The sequence below is a fragment of the Vanacampus margaritifer genome, chromosome 17 (assembly GCF_051991255.1).
Source record: "Vanacampus margaritifer isolate UIUO_Vmar chromosome 17, RoL_Vmar_1.0, whole genome shotgun sequence".
Classification (NCBI taxonomy): domain Eukaryota; kingdom Metazoa; phylum Chordata; class Actinopteri; order Syngnathiformes; family Syngnathidae; genus Vanacampus; species Vanacampus margaritifer.
In genome coordinates this window covers 15,277,817-15,292,643 of record NC_135448.1, presented here as the reverse complement: position 1 = coordinate 15,292,643, position 14,827 = coordinate 15,277,817, and the positions used below count along the sequence as shown (strand labels likewise).

The 14,827-nt window shown below is 38.2% G+C and overlaps 1 long non-coding RNA gene across 4 annotated transcripts in view; it reads left to right on the top strand.

Moving 5' to 3' along the window:
• LOC144037536 (uncharacterized) overlaps window positions 1-14,827 on the top strand; it is a 110,503-nt gene that overhangs the window by 48,956 nt on the left and 46,720 nt on the right. For all 4 annotated transcript variants that reach the window (XR_013288961.1, XR_013288963.1, XR_013288962.1 and 1 more), the window contains exon 2: window positions 9,860-9,976. This is a non-coding gene — a long non-coding RNA (uncharacterized LOC144037536). The remainder of the gene's footprint in view (window positions 1-9,859; window positions 9,977-14,827) is intronic.

The window sequence follows — 14,827 nt, the reverse complement described above, 5'->3', positions numbered from 1 at the left end:
TTGCATCATTTTTCATTTTTTCATATTTCTTCTGCGGGCATATTGAATTAAATGTAACCGTTGTATACCCATAACCACAAGAGGAAGACATTTCAAAAGGTATAGTCTTAGGAGTTAGCATTTGTCTGTTTTAACGACGCCATCCATTTTTCACAAACATGCTAATATGATGGCAGAAAATCTAAAGTTATACACAAGAGTGAGGAATACAAGCAAACATGCAAGCAGAGCCTCTAGATCAAACTATTTCCATTTTCAGCGGTTATACCTTGAGGGTAAAGGGGGAAGGCAGAAGAAACTGGAGTACATATCAATCAACTGTCAGAGTGCTGCGTATCTGAGGTGGAGTGGGCCCTCGGAGATGAAGTCAGTCAGATACAGAGAGAGGATCTTTGATCGGAGCCAAGGCTTAATGGTAGTGAGAGTGGAAGAGCCTCGCAGCAGCCTCGGGCATCACAGTCAGGTGCTCCGTTTACTCCATCTGTGTGCACTCTCCTGTGTGCTTTTTGGAAGCAACCGAGAGAGAGATCATCTCACATCCAAAACCCAAATGTATTCATCAGATGTACTGGCACAACTCATCCGTGACTTTTGTTGCTCAGTGTGGGACAACAGTGGACATGGCAGAAATAGAATTATAGTGGGAGACGATTTCTTTGACTCTCAAGGACCAAATACCCATCAGTCAACTTGTTTGACTCCAAGGCTCAGTTTTTTTTTTTTTTTACCTGCCTCTTATTATCTTTTTGTTGTTGTTGGAAAACTGCTTTTCTTGACTTTCTATGAGTCACAAGGAAACCATTGCCTTTCCATACAGAAGAGTCAAGCTTTTTGATTGTCATTTAGCACAAAAGCGGATGTGGCCCGTTATATAAGTTGTTGTTTTCTCTGCTTTTTTGAAAAATAGTTTGGATGTTTTTGATGGATCCAACCTGTGTTCTACAACTGACTCGGTTGTGAGCATTTGTCAACATTTTTTTTTTATTACGTAGCCTGCTAATTAGCACAAGACAGCTATTAGCAACAAAGCTAGAAGCAAGATGCCTCCCTTTTCCACTGAGGACTATCACAAACATCTTCCAAAGTTGGCAGTGCTGGAGAAAAAAATGGTCCACTCGAAGTGTTTGTAGCGGTAAATGGAGAACCGGGGAATGAAACCAGGCTACCGATGTCCCAAAACAGCGGGCAGGAGCAACCTAATAGACAGCTGGTTAGCTCTACAAAGGACGGATGCAGTCCCTGGAATTTTGGGCGTGGAAACCATAGATATGAGACTACGATCAACACGTAAACGTGCTCATGAAGACATTTAACATTTTCTATTCATATTTTTACTGTTTATGAATTTACTTTTAGTATATAGATGCCATATAACTGTGATAATGTTTGTGTGAAATATATTGGACATATTAACTGTATTGTAATGAATAACACTTTTCACTCCCTTCCAGCTGGTGAGATAGGAATGTACATGGGAGTCAAGTTCTCAAGTTCTCATGGAGATAACACTGTGGGTCTGAGGGAGTCTAGGTCGCATGGCATTACCTGTCTAATCATATATTTCCGGCTTTGGACGGGGAACTGGAGTAAACATGTCAGTAAATCACTTGTCTGTCTATTATAATTACTAACCCTTTGTCCAGCCACAGAGGAGGAGTATGCTTTTTTCATCTATAAAACGACTGTGTGTTTTCATATTGACACACTCGAAGCTTAACATCACATTAGAATGTAAGCATTAAATCTTGTGTCTTTTAGGAGCTCCTAAAATAAATTCTCTTTGCAAAGAAGGCTTCTTCATCAGATCTCTTATCCAATTATTTTGAACACGCAAAGATTACACTTAATATAGTGATCAACTAATACCTTCAGTCATCAACAAATTAGTAAGGAATTTAATTAAGTGTTGTATTTTGCCTTTAAATGTTGTTTTGCAACCATCTAGTATGTATGAAGTACATTGTGTATGAAATAAAGCTGCCTTGCCCGATGAAAGAAGAGCATCTTCTCTTTCTCTTATATGGTCAAATGTTCTAAAATGGCTGACAATATTGGGAATTCCGCTTTGAAAATGAGCTAGAAGTGAATGAATTACTCTGACATTCATGTTTTTGGAATGTGAGAGGAAGCGGGTGTGCCAGGAGAAGCGAGCAAGCGCGAAAAGAACATGCAATTTCCACACTGAAAGGAGTCAAGGTTGAACCTCTTAACCTAAGAACTGAAGCTGACGGGCTAACCCAGACATGGGCAAAGCCCGGCCCGCGGGCCAAATACGGCCCGTTATGCGTTTCAATCCGGCCCGCCGAACTTATCCAATAAGGCTAGAAAAAAAAAGCTTTTTTTTTTTTGTTGTTGTTCAGCTCAGTGGCCGAGTGGTTAGAGTGTCCGCCCTGAGACTGGGAGGTCCTGGGTTCGATTCCCGGCCGGGTCATACCAAAGACTATACTAGACTATATAACTTCTACACACCCGGAAAATATGATCACTGGGTCGGGGTCTCACTGATAAGCTCGTTTACGCACAGAAAGGGGACAGAAAGATACGCAGGGTACATTCATAACAACGTTTGCAATTTATTAAAATAAACGGGAGAATGGCAGTAAGCTTAACTCAAGATAACTGATTCAAAAAATACAATTCTTCCTGGATTTGGACATTTACAGCAGGAGACGGCACGGTTTTGTGTTGAACACAGCAATAATGTCCTGATAGTCCAGAGAATCGGTCAATTCTTTTTTGAAAGAAAGCAGGGACAAAGAGTTCAGTCTATCAGTCAACATTGTGGGACTGTTGCGTGTTTTGATCCTTTTGACAGCTGAAGATAGTCTTTCTACATGTTGTCATGGGTGAGGGGAGGAGCGCGCATGCAGGAGACTGTTGATATTGGTGAAGACATCCCCCCGGGACGTGCGTCGAGCATTTCTATGAGCGTTTCCTCGTTGGCTTTTGGCTTCTTTTTGAGCTGCTGCACAAACACCGTGTGCTATGCGTCCCCCACGGAGATGGAAAAGTGGTCAGAGACGGATTGGATGTACGCGCTTTGTCCTCAGCGCGTGACAGGCAGCAGCGGCTATCATGCAGCCGCATGTGTCACACGCACTGTGGGCCCGGGTTAAAAATGGGTGGGCCAATGGAAAAAAAATCTTTAACTTTACGCCTGTCACACCGCGGTGAGGGTGTCTTGTCATTTCCTGTTTTATTTTGAAAAGTCTGACTCCTCTCGTTTCAGGTCACTTGCCCTTCCTCGTGTGGTGTCTGTGTCAACCCTGATCCCCGATTGTGTCCACCTGTGCCCCATTACCCTCATGTGTTAAATAGTCTGCGTTCCCCCTATCTTGTGCCGAAGTGTTTTCGTTTGAGCCACTGAAGCCTGCCATAGACCACAGCCTTGTTACCTTTTTGCCTTGTTGCCTTTCTTACCTTTGTTTGTAATTTTTGTATTGCTTAGTTTTGTTTAGTCATAGAGTGATTTTTGTTTTTGAATGTAGTTTGAACTTCCTCCCTTTTGGAGCGCTTTCAGTTAATATTTGAATAGCCTTTATTTTCCTCCCTTTTCAACGAAGAGCTTTTGTTTTGTTAATTAAAAGCTGCTTAACCCTCCACCGCTTCCTCTGCGTCTGAGTCCAAAAACAGCCTCGTTGTGTCAACGCCTTGAATTGAAATCTATTAATAATAGATGCAGTCACCAGGTTTGACAGATCACAGTGTATGTGCTATTATAATCTATTTACATTTCTCCTCCCACTTTGCCAAATAGTGTGTAAATCTTGCATATTCATTGAGGCAAATTGTTATTTTATAATAATCATAATAATAATAATAATACATTTCATTTAAAAACAGCACCTTTCAGAACACCCAAGATCACTTTACAAAGCATAAAAACACAGCAAAAGTTGAGCTAAAACAATAAAAATGAAGCTATTGGAAAAGCTGTTTTAAATATGTGGATTTTGCACATTTGAAAAACGCAGTCCTAAGTGCACACTATAAATTGTAAAGTAAATTGGGTTGTACATTTATCTGTGTGTTTTTACTGTGCTACGAGGTCCAAATGCTCCTGGTCCGGCCCATCTGTCAAAATTTCAAACCCATTGTGGCCCGCAAGTCAAAAAGTTTGCCCACCCCTGGGCTAACCACTGCCCTATTTCCAGTTCAACAATCCGTCTTATGTACAGTACTACTTATACTCACTAGGGTCATGGGTCAGTTGGAGACTATCCCAGCTGACTTTGGGTGAGAGGCATATTAGAATTGTGAGGCAGCTCCGGATGTCCACCTAATCCTATTTCCTGTTAAGTGAGAGGGAAGAACTTCTACCCCCCCCTTTTTTTCCTCTCCTTTTCATTAATAAAATATGGTTGTAGATGTCAGCACTTAGCAAACTCATGTTGTTTGTTTGTCCTTGCTGCGCATACACAACACTTAATAGTGTGTTTGTACTAGGTTACATGACATCAACACAAACGACATCACATTTAAAAGTGAAGTCCACAACTCGAAACACGTATGTAGAACTAGAAAAACAACTAACGGGATTAAATGAAAAAGCTCGCATGGTGCCCGTGTGGCAGCCATTGATTAAATGCACTTGTTAGCATGTACAGCCGCTCGTATGTTTTCTGCAGTGCCATTGATAAGGGCATTGTGTCCGCACTTGCTGAAGGGAGTGGGCTAATTAAAAGCCGGCGACAGCCAGATTCAAAGAACAAAAGCTGTCGGTCCCGCTGCATGCAAAGAAAATCGTTGTTGTGCTTTTCATCTTTGAGTTGCAACACACGGGTGTAAAAACTCAAGGAGAACCTGAAAGTTTATAGTGTGGAACTTAATTGCTCGGGTGTGTTTGTATTTTAAAGATGTTATAACTATTTCCTGCATAGGCCTATAAACATGACATAAAAACTTTAGAACTTAATGATTTTAGGTGACTTTAAAATGAAACAATGTCAACGAGGATATTAAAAGGATTTGGGTTCAAGTGGTCAAAAAACTTTGAAGCTTTGGCTCAATTGAATGGTGTGCCCAATCAGCTCCAGGCATAATCTTTCGGGAGCTCCGTGAAAATGGATTGCGGAATTACCGCAGGTGTGTGGTAGAGGACGAGTGTGTGTTTGTGTGACAGAAATAAGCGATACCGCATGCAGGTTCTGTTGCTCCACAAACGCAATCGATAAAGCATTACAGCTATTGCGGAAGAAGTAAGCGTGGCAGCAATGGGACAGGTTGTGGTAAAAAATCCATTTGGGGATACCTGTTCTTCCACAACTGCAAACATATTGTCCTCACATTCCAATAGACTAAATTCTCAAGCCCCATATCGCAGCAAAAATGACATAAATGATATTGTTTTTTTCGTTTTAGAAGCTGAGTTTATTACAGTTTACGCGGTGCAGCTAGTAAAGAAGAAAGATACCTAAAGCCCAAATCTGTTGCAAAACAGAATCGAGAAGAAAAACAGTACATAACGTGATAGACTGAAATGGAAACAATGTTGAGTTCCTCGAAAAGAAATTCTAGCTTGGCTAAAGATGTTGATGGTGTTGAACAGAGTCTGGTGCCTAGTAACAGGCAATGGCCATTTTAATATCTTGCGCCGCCATTATGTATGCATAACTGTAGCTCACCAACAAACAGCATCAGGCTGAGTGCAAGATATAGCAATTAAAAGTCTTTACAGTCAAAATGCCTTTTGAATTTTAATGGACCATGAAAAACAGACAAATCACAAATCGTATAAGAAGTCTCTCTAAGCAACAGATTTGTTTTATGTCCTCTTTTCTGTTCCCAAGACAAAAAAAATCATGGGGTAAATAAACATTTAAAGGTTGGATATTAGCAGTCATAAAGATACAAGAAGGCTGTAACTGGACTTATCAATGAAAGCTGTGTCCAGAAGTTTCTTCATTATTTTCCGTCTTTATCATGACAAGATCCGGAATCAAAGAATTCATCTCACAGGTTACAGTACAGGGAGTCTTCGAGTTAGGACGTATGCAACCTACGTCGTTTCGACTTTAAGGCGCCCGTGCCTCGTCCGTAGTGCCTTCTTTTTTGTTAATTTCCTACAGTAATCAGTATCACGCCATTTTAAAGTTATTTAAAGTTGTGTCCAGCAACGGGAGTCCATCGAGCAGGTCGGCTCACCATCAGGCGCGTCACATTTCCGTGTTTAACTCATTCACTCCCAGCCATTTTTACTGAAGCAACCCCCTTTCGCTCCCGGCTGTTTTACTGGATTTTAACTGATTTTGCAAGGCACACTGAATATTGTGTTGTATTGCTATAAAAACACGCAACCTACCAAACGAAACATTAATCTCTTCTTTCATTAGAAAAAAAGTATATTTGTATCTGTTTCCGTTCTGCAGCAATTAGCATTAGAATATAGCTAAGTTTAATTAATATTTATATTCCTAGTGAGAACTCTGACAAAAAGAGCTTGTTGCAACTTTCAACACGGCCCTGGCTGATTTCTTATACTCAACTGCCACCTGCTGGCCATTTTTTGTAATAACTACCATTGCTTTAAGCCAGTTGTCCCCAAACACTGGGCCACAGACCAGTACCGGACTGTGGGCCACTTTGGACCACGCCGGACAGTTGAAAGAATAAAAAACTTAATATACTTCCGGTTAATTAATTAGCCGATGCTTAAAAATATGTTATTTTGAAAATGACAAGTGATCGGATTCTCTCTGTTTACGACGGACTCTTGACGCGTGTTAAGATGCTAATTATCTCAGTCGCGTAGCGCTGATGCTAATCGACAAGTTAGCAAAATTAGTAAAAAAACAGACATTTGGAAAGTTTGAAAAGGCCCAGTGATGAGACAACACAGGAGCCTATGACCAAAAAAGAAAAAGGAAGGTGCATGGACTTACAACTACAGGTTCCCACGCATGTGGCTCTTAATTTAGCGTTATTGTGAATGAGTTACTCATGGACTTTATATTTGTTCTGTGCTGCCTTTTTTTTTTTTTTTCCAGGAGAGCTCAGTATTGTTCATTCGATTTGACATCATCATTGCTCTCCTTTTTTTAAAAAAAAACAAATAAATTAAAAAAATTTAATAAATGTTTTTATTTATTTATTTATTTATTTATTTATTTTTACAGGAGAGCTCAGTATTGTTCATTCGATTTGACATCATTGCTCTCCTTTTTTTAAAAAAAACAAATAAATTAAAAAAAATTAATAAATGTTTTTATTTATTTATTTTATTTTTTTTCTGTTTTTTTCTGTTTTTTCTGTTCTGTGCTGCCTTATGTTGGCGATGCCAACATATCATGCCCTCCTTAAATCTATCCATCTCTTAAATGCACCAACTTGCCACATTTAAGGAGGGCACTGCTAATATAGTTACATAAAATGTGGCTTCACATTTATTGTCATATCGACAAAATACCCGTTTTTGTGTTGCTCGTATCATTCATAAGCATTACCATAGTGACCTCACCATATTAAAGCATTGTTGTTACCCTTGTTATGGTGTCTGTGCTGCTAGTACAGGTACATAAAAATACATAGTGGATTTGCATTTGTTGTTGTAGCCTTTTATTAATCAGCTGCCGAACAGCCAAGCCCCCCAAAAAAAAAAAAAAAAAAAAAAAACAGACTCACTGATGAGCATTCAGCAGAGAGCCACACAGGAGTTCCAGTCACACGTGGCTTGGAAGACAAACGACATCGCGATGATGTTGCTGTGCTTGTGATCGATGGTCACGGTGGCAAAACCAATGGATTGTGTTGCGTGGCAAAGCGGACACCCGCACCGCACTCGTTCTCATTTGTGTCATTTATTCCCTCGGCATACAGTATTTTTACCTGTGCGCCAGCTGTGGCTTTGTTGTTAACTTGATATGTTGGCTTTGGGGATTACGGTGTTGAAAAATGTAAGAGGTGTACACTTGTGTATTGACACATTTGGACACACTTGCGCAAACACAGTATGGTGCTTTTGTGAAAAGTGATTTGAGACGGAACGGGGTTGGCTGCTATGAGAACAGTTGTGTGTCGTAAATCAATGGTACCTTCATGCTATTATCCAATCCCACTCCAACAGGAACCTAATACAGGTACACACACTCATTCACATTTGCCATCCTTCTCGTGCAGCTCAAGAGACTTAAGAATTCAGTTCATGCTTCTTTCTCAAGTTTTTGGATTGTTTTATACAAAATGACCCAATTTTTTGATCCAAGTAAAGGATCTGACCAATATTTAGGTGTTGTTTACACTAAAAAAAACAATTTCTTGACTCATAGTAAAGGACCGGTCCATTTTTGACCCATATTTTTTAGGGTAGGTAGACTCAGCAGGTTAAAATTACCCAGAAAGTGTTAAAATATATTTGCCACTCAAAAAAATGTTTATCAATGTTTATTATGAGCATCCTGCAAATAAGTGACTTTTATAATATGCGTACTACGTAATATATAATACAGTAATATCCGGGACATGGCACCAATTGAAAGGTTCTGCATGAACCTTCCCCCGGTCCTTTTATCTTTATTGCTCACAAAATCATACTATCAGTAACTACCAGAAAACTAACTCTTTGACTGCCAAAAACGTTAAATAACGTTTCGTAAAATCCTATGGAGGAGTGCCAAAGACGTTAAAATATGTTTTTTTTTTCAAAACGGGTGAAACTAACCATTTTCTATTGTTGATTACTCAAAAACGGAATAAGGTAGAAACAAACTTTTTTTTTTCTGATGGAAGATGAGAGTCCAATCTTGTTTTGGCAGTATGTGTGTTTCCATAGTCCAAACACATAATTTTCTATGGACCTTGAAAGATCAGTCAAAATGCTTAAAACCGGCTGGCACCCACGGCATCCCTTTTCTGAAAACGTCTGGCAGTCAAAGAGTTAAATATTCTCAGTTGAATTCTCATGTTGAACTCTTAGCCTAGTCTTTCTGCCTCGCCCATGTGACTTGATGGTCTTAACTGGTTTCAACTGGTAAGCGCGCAAAAGTTCAGATTAAAAAGTTCACAGCGAAACAACAGTTGCTCAAGTCATAATCTAACATGGCATTATAAAACCTTAAGATCTCAAGGGTCAAATCGCCTTCCATATAACAAAGCTTCATTTTGAACCAAAATTGAGAGAATAATAATGTCACCCCAGTTCAGTATGCTTCTGCGACTGAAATATTTAGCAGTTTATATATATTCATAGCCCAATAAACTGCCTACTTATTTTAGCAAAATAACTTTTATTTTTTTTCCCCCTAGAATGAGGTGTTTGCATAAAGCATAAATTCATGTTTGCGCCCGAAAAAAAAAAAAAGTTATATATTTTCCAGCAAGGATAGAATTAAAATAGAAAATAAGGATGTGTATTTATAAACACTCTTAGGCTGCATTTACTCACTCATGAAAAACAAATCAAAAACATCATTGAAAAGCCATGGAGCTGCCGCTGATAAAAATGACAGAAAATTAATCAACACATTCATTTCATTATTTATTTGCCCTCATAATCCGGATTATTTGTTGCGATTGGATCGTGCGATGCAGTCCGGGGAGGTTGACAGGTACTCACTAATCTCTTTTGGGCGAGGTCCTGGCCTCCTTCTAATGGAGCCGTATCTGGCTAACATTTTCAACCTCTTGGCTGATCATCTACTTTTGTCAACATTTGGCAGCCATGTTTAGGCCTGCGATTGCGTCTTGACCTTTCGCACCGCACGTGAGATAAACAACACAAAGGTGCTGAAAAGGCATGTTTGCATTTGGTTTAGATGTTCGTGAAACTGATTAAAGCCAAAACAATTAGTGGCGTTAAAGCAACTTTAAATTAACTCAAAATTACCGCACTTATTTTGACCCCCCTAATTATTTTTTTTTACAGATATGTTCTTCAAGCACCCTTTGATACACCGCAGAATTCATGGTGGATTCTATGCTAGTGGGCTGGGCAGGTCCTGTGGAGCAAAGCATCCCCAAACTTCCACATCAAGGCTTTACGGTTGGTGTGAGCTTCTTTTCTTGGAATGCTGTATTTGGTTTACGCCAAACATACTGTGTCCCTCTTCTAGTGTCCAAATAATTCGACTTCACACTCATTTGTCCAAAGCACATTATTCCAGTAGACCTGGTCTTTGTGCATGTTCTCTCTGGCAAACTTCAGTTTGGCCTTGATGTTTTTTTTTGTTTGTTTTTTGTTTTTGTTTTTACAAAGCAAAGGTGAAAGTCAAACTTGTTTAGGTCTTTTGATGACTTATTTGAGTGCGTTGTAGTCTGCTATAGGGGTGAACTTGCTTGAACGGCCAGACCTGGGCATGATGGTAGTTATTTTGAATGTCCTTCAATTTTCCAGAAAACGGCTGATGTCAAATTCCTTTGATATATTTTCAAATCCCTTCTCAGACTCTTAAGGCAATCTTCTTTCTTCTCAGACAGGTCTTCGGACCTCAACATGGTGTTCGCTTTCACTATAACAGACACCAAACTAAACATCTGAGGTTTATATACAGTAGGATCCCTCAGAATTGTGAAAATTGATATTACCTCATTCAAACCCAAAAAACGTATAATTACGTTTTTTTTAATACTTTGTCCTTCCCTCCCAAAAACGTATACGCATAAACGACTTAAGTCCCTTTTTTTCTTTTTTCTGTTTTTTAGATTTTTAAGTTTTTTGGAATGTCGATTCAGTTTCATCCTAAAATCATAAAAATGTAGATATATATATATATATATATATATATATATATATATATATATATATATATATATATATATATATATATATTTTTTTATTATTATTATTTTTTTCTTTGCAGCTTCTGACCTAAAGAGGTCGCTTAAAGCAAAGGTAGTTATTACAAAAAGATTTTATTACAACAACAGCAACCAAACATACATATTGGGTGTAAAGTCTTGAAGTATTGGGACGAGTAGTGTAAGAATTTCAAGTTTCTAAAATAGGGACCTAACTAGAGTCATTTCATTCAAAGTCTCTACTTTAAACAACAGATCACGAAGTTGGTGGCAGTAAGTAACATCTTTGTCATCACTTGGCAAAGCTCTGCCGAGCTCCCCCGGATTCTTGGATCTCCCGTGGTGTGTGATTGCAATCATTAGTTGGATCAGATTCACATGGCATCCACCTACTAGCGTGGGCAGCCAATGGCCCATGCCTGAACTACAGCGTTCTAATCAATTTTAAAACGGCCGTAGCGTGAGGGAGAATGTCAATAATTTTGGACATACATTAGAACGGCTCTCGACACAGATTCTTTCTTTTCTACCGCTACATTGCGTAACCGCAACATTAACTCTCTGTGATGCAAACTGCAGGCCAAATTAATGATTCCCTTGCTGTTGAATAGGCGAAAGTGTGAATGGCTGCGTTTTTATTAACAATCCGTACAACAAATAAAGAAAACCACCTACATCAAGGACTTTAATTGCTTTAGCTCAGCTTTCACTACGGCACCACCACGTCCCCATTCGTTCCTGATGAGGGTAATACTACAATTTCACAGAAAATCAAATGAACAATAAATTCTCACCAGGAGCTATTTATAACAAATTTAATTGCTAGTCAATCTGATGACCGGTGGTTGTGTTATTGCTGGGGGTGTCAGAAGATTAAAATCTTTAATCGCATGACTTCAATAGTTAACTCGCGATTAATCGCAAATTTTATACCTGTTCTAAATAAATGTACAATGACTAAAATGTTTTTCATATACTTGTTAAAACTCTTTGACTGCCAAAAACGTTAAATAACGTTTAGTAAAATCCTATGGAGGAGTGCCAAAGACGTTAAAATACGTTTTTTTTTTTTTTTCAAAACAGAGATGCAACTAACCATTTTCTATTGTTGATTACTGAAAAACGGAATACGGTAGAAACAAACTTTTTTTTCTGATGAAAGATGAGAGTCCAATCTTTCATTTGGTAGTATGTGTGTTTCCATAGTCCAAACACATAATTTTCTGTGAACCTTGAAAGATCAGTCAAAAATGCTTAAATCGGCTGGCACCCACGGCATCCCTTTTCTGAAAACGTCTGGCTGTCAAAGAGTTAACATAAAAGTGGGGAAATGTTAAACTAATATAAATAAGGCTGCATCTTTAAATTATTGATGCAGTAATTTCATAATAATTCATGAAATTGAGTAAAAAAAAAAGGTTAATGTACTGTAATTTAAAAAAACTAGTGTAATTTTTCTGCCACGAGATGGCATAATTGCATTTGTAAGACGTTGGTGACAGCACTTTTTCTTTTCATATTAAGAGCTATCCAATATTTAACATGGAGTAACTTGTGAAACGCTGCACATTTTTAAAATTGTAAAAGACAACTTGACCCCAGTCTCCACAACTATATAAACTATTATTTAATTTATTCCTGCTGAATTTTGACGTGGACGTATCTGATGCGATGGGACTGGAATTCCCCCACTACAGACTTTCCAAGTACGAGGCGGTCATTAACGGCGTGTTTAAAAAAATGTGTGGCGTTAAATGAACTTTAAATAAACTCAAAATGAACACACTAATTTACTCTACAGAATTTACTGTGTACGACGACTGTGTGATTGGCATACACGTGGCCCAAAAAATACGGGACGATATTAGGGATTTGGGACATAAGGCTCAAAAACGGGACTTAACCTGACATCTGTACCCTCATTCTGATGTTTTTGCGAGATCAGGAAGGTGCATAAGCTCAATTGTCAGCAGTGTACATGCGGGTCTTTTCACCGCATCCCTCTTCTCTTCTATTTGTACCCCTGAAAGGCTTTTCACACTGGATGATTCATAAAACGACACTTCTTTCTATGTCTCCCTTTTGGTTCACACTTGTGTGCAGATGTCTCCTTTAAGTGGCAAATTTGTCGGTGAAATGTGTGCGTCTTTGCACTGCAACTCTAATGAGACCAATCTAATCCTAAGTGTGACAGAATGTCGCAAAAAGTGGCTTCCAAATAAGCAGGCGAGACAATGAATCACTCGCCAACGGGCCCTTCCCTGCCTGTGAACTGGACCGAGAGCGTCCTTAGAGAGAAGTGGAACCATGAAAGCAGTTCATTCATCTGGGAAATGTCAAGAGTGAGAATACTTGCTCATTCTGTCTGATTTGCTGCTACGTGGCATTGAAAAAAGAATGAAGCTCATAAATTATTCTTTTTTTTTTTTAGGTTTTATTATCAATTGGTGTTGATATTGATATCAGTGTCATGAAAGTTATAATAGTTAACAAAAACTAACATTCCATTCATTGCTAACAAAAATGCTTTTGAAAATTTTTTTTCGTTTATAAAACAAACTAAATAAAAATGTCCTTCGTTTTCAGCTTTGTCAATTAATATCATACATGAGCTCTTGTCTTTATCTAACACTCGACAAATCCTCCATACATATAAAATAAATAATAAACCTGATCTAAAAATAAATAAATAATGAAAATTAATTAAATTTAATACAAAAGTACTTAACAGACCCAAACTGTCACCCCAGAAGCAGAGTACAGGTTTCAGACTTTCAGGCTCAAGTAAATCATAATCGTGAAAAGAATATTTTTGTCATTCTCTGCATTAGTTAATATTCATTTATAAAGTGCCACTGGCGATTTTCTCAGCCATCTCAAAAATGTAATAAATTGTGTTTGGACCTTGATGCAATTTATTTCCTGGAATTTAAATAAATATACCAATATAATCCAGCTCAGATTTTATTGAATAAGAACACAGTGCTGCCCTGAGAAACGAGTTTAATTCATTAGTTGACATTCGAAAACACCTGAAATCTAGAGCCATCTTTCCCCACTGAAATGAATAGAAATGCCATTGCGAATGCTAACTGTTAGCATGTCAAAAAGTAAAAGCAATAGGTTTTGTTGCAGATGTCCTTCCGAAACCTTTAAGCAATTCACCTTCTTGGAGATACAAAAACAATTTCAGGCTCATGAAAATTCATTTGGGTTTAGTCATTTCATGATCGATCAACCTTAATTATGAAAATAAAAAATAGCGGAATTGGCGACACTGGCCTGCTATTAATTTGGGATTAGATCAATACCAAATTATGAATCACAAACCACTTCAGTGCAACTCATACATATTAACACCAAAGTGTGAAATTGAGCAATGGGGCAAATCCTGCTTTGTGTAATGATGCACTACAACCGGAGGGTCAAATAAGTCCTACAAGGAACACATAGTGAAAAATAAAACCAAAAAAATGGTCTTTACTCAGTATATTTAATTTATGGCATAGTTCATCCAAAGTCCAAAAATGCTTTCACAAACAAGCATGTATTATTCTCTAATCTTTCCAGCAACGTGAGAGCTTCCGCAGGGATGTGATTTTTCCGCTAATTCGCGGAATTCCGCTTTTTTTAATCTCCCCCCCAAAAAAAAAAAAAATATATATTTTTTTTTTTAGTAGTTCATTGTGTATGCACATGACTCCGACAGATAACAAAGACATTTGTGGTATGCTCTAATATGAGTTACTTTTCATTTGGTCATGATACAATTATTTGTTCATGAAATTTGAACTCTTCAACATTATTTATGTGTTAACTTAGTAATCACATTAGTTAGATATGATGATATTCTCAGTGATAGTTTTTAAAAGCAAAGGCAGTCCAATGTTTTTGAATGTGACTGATTTTGAGTTGACTAAAACTGCCATTTTATATGGGATAGTTCAATATACATTGAAAATTTATGCTGTTGTTTTGTCTATTTCTTTGTCATGTGAGTGCATTGAAAGTACTTAAAAACACGGAAAACCCATGAGCTCCGGGGGGCTTAGCCCCCCGTGTCCCCCCACCAGGGCACTGCCCTGGACCTAGCTAA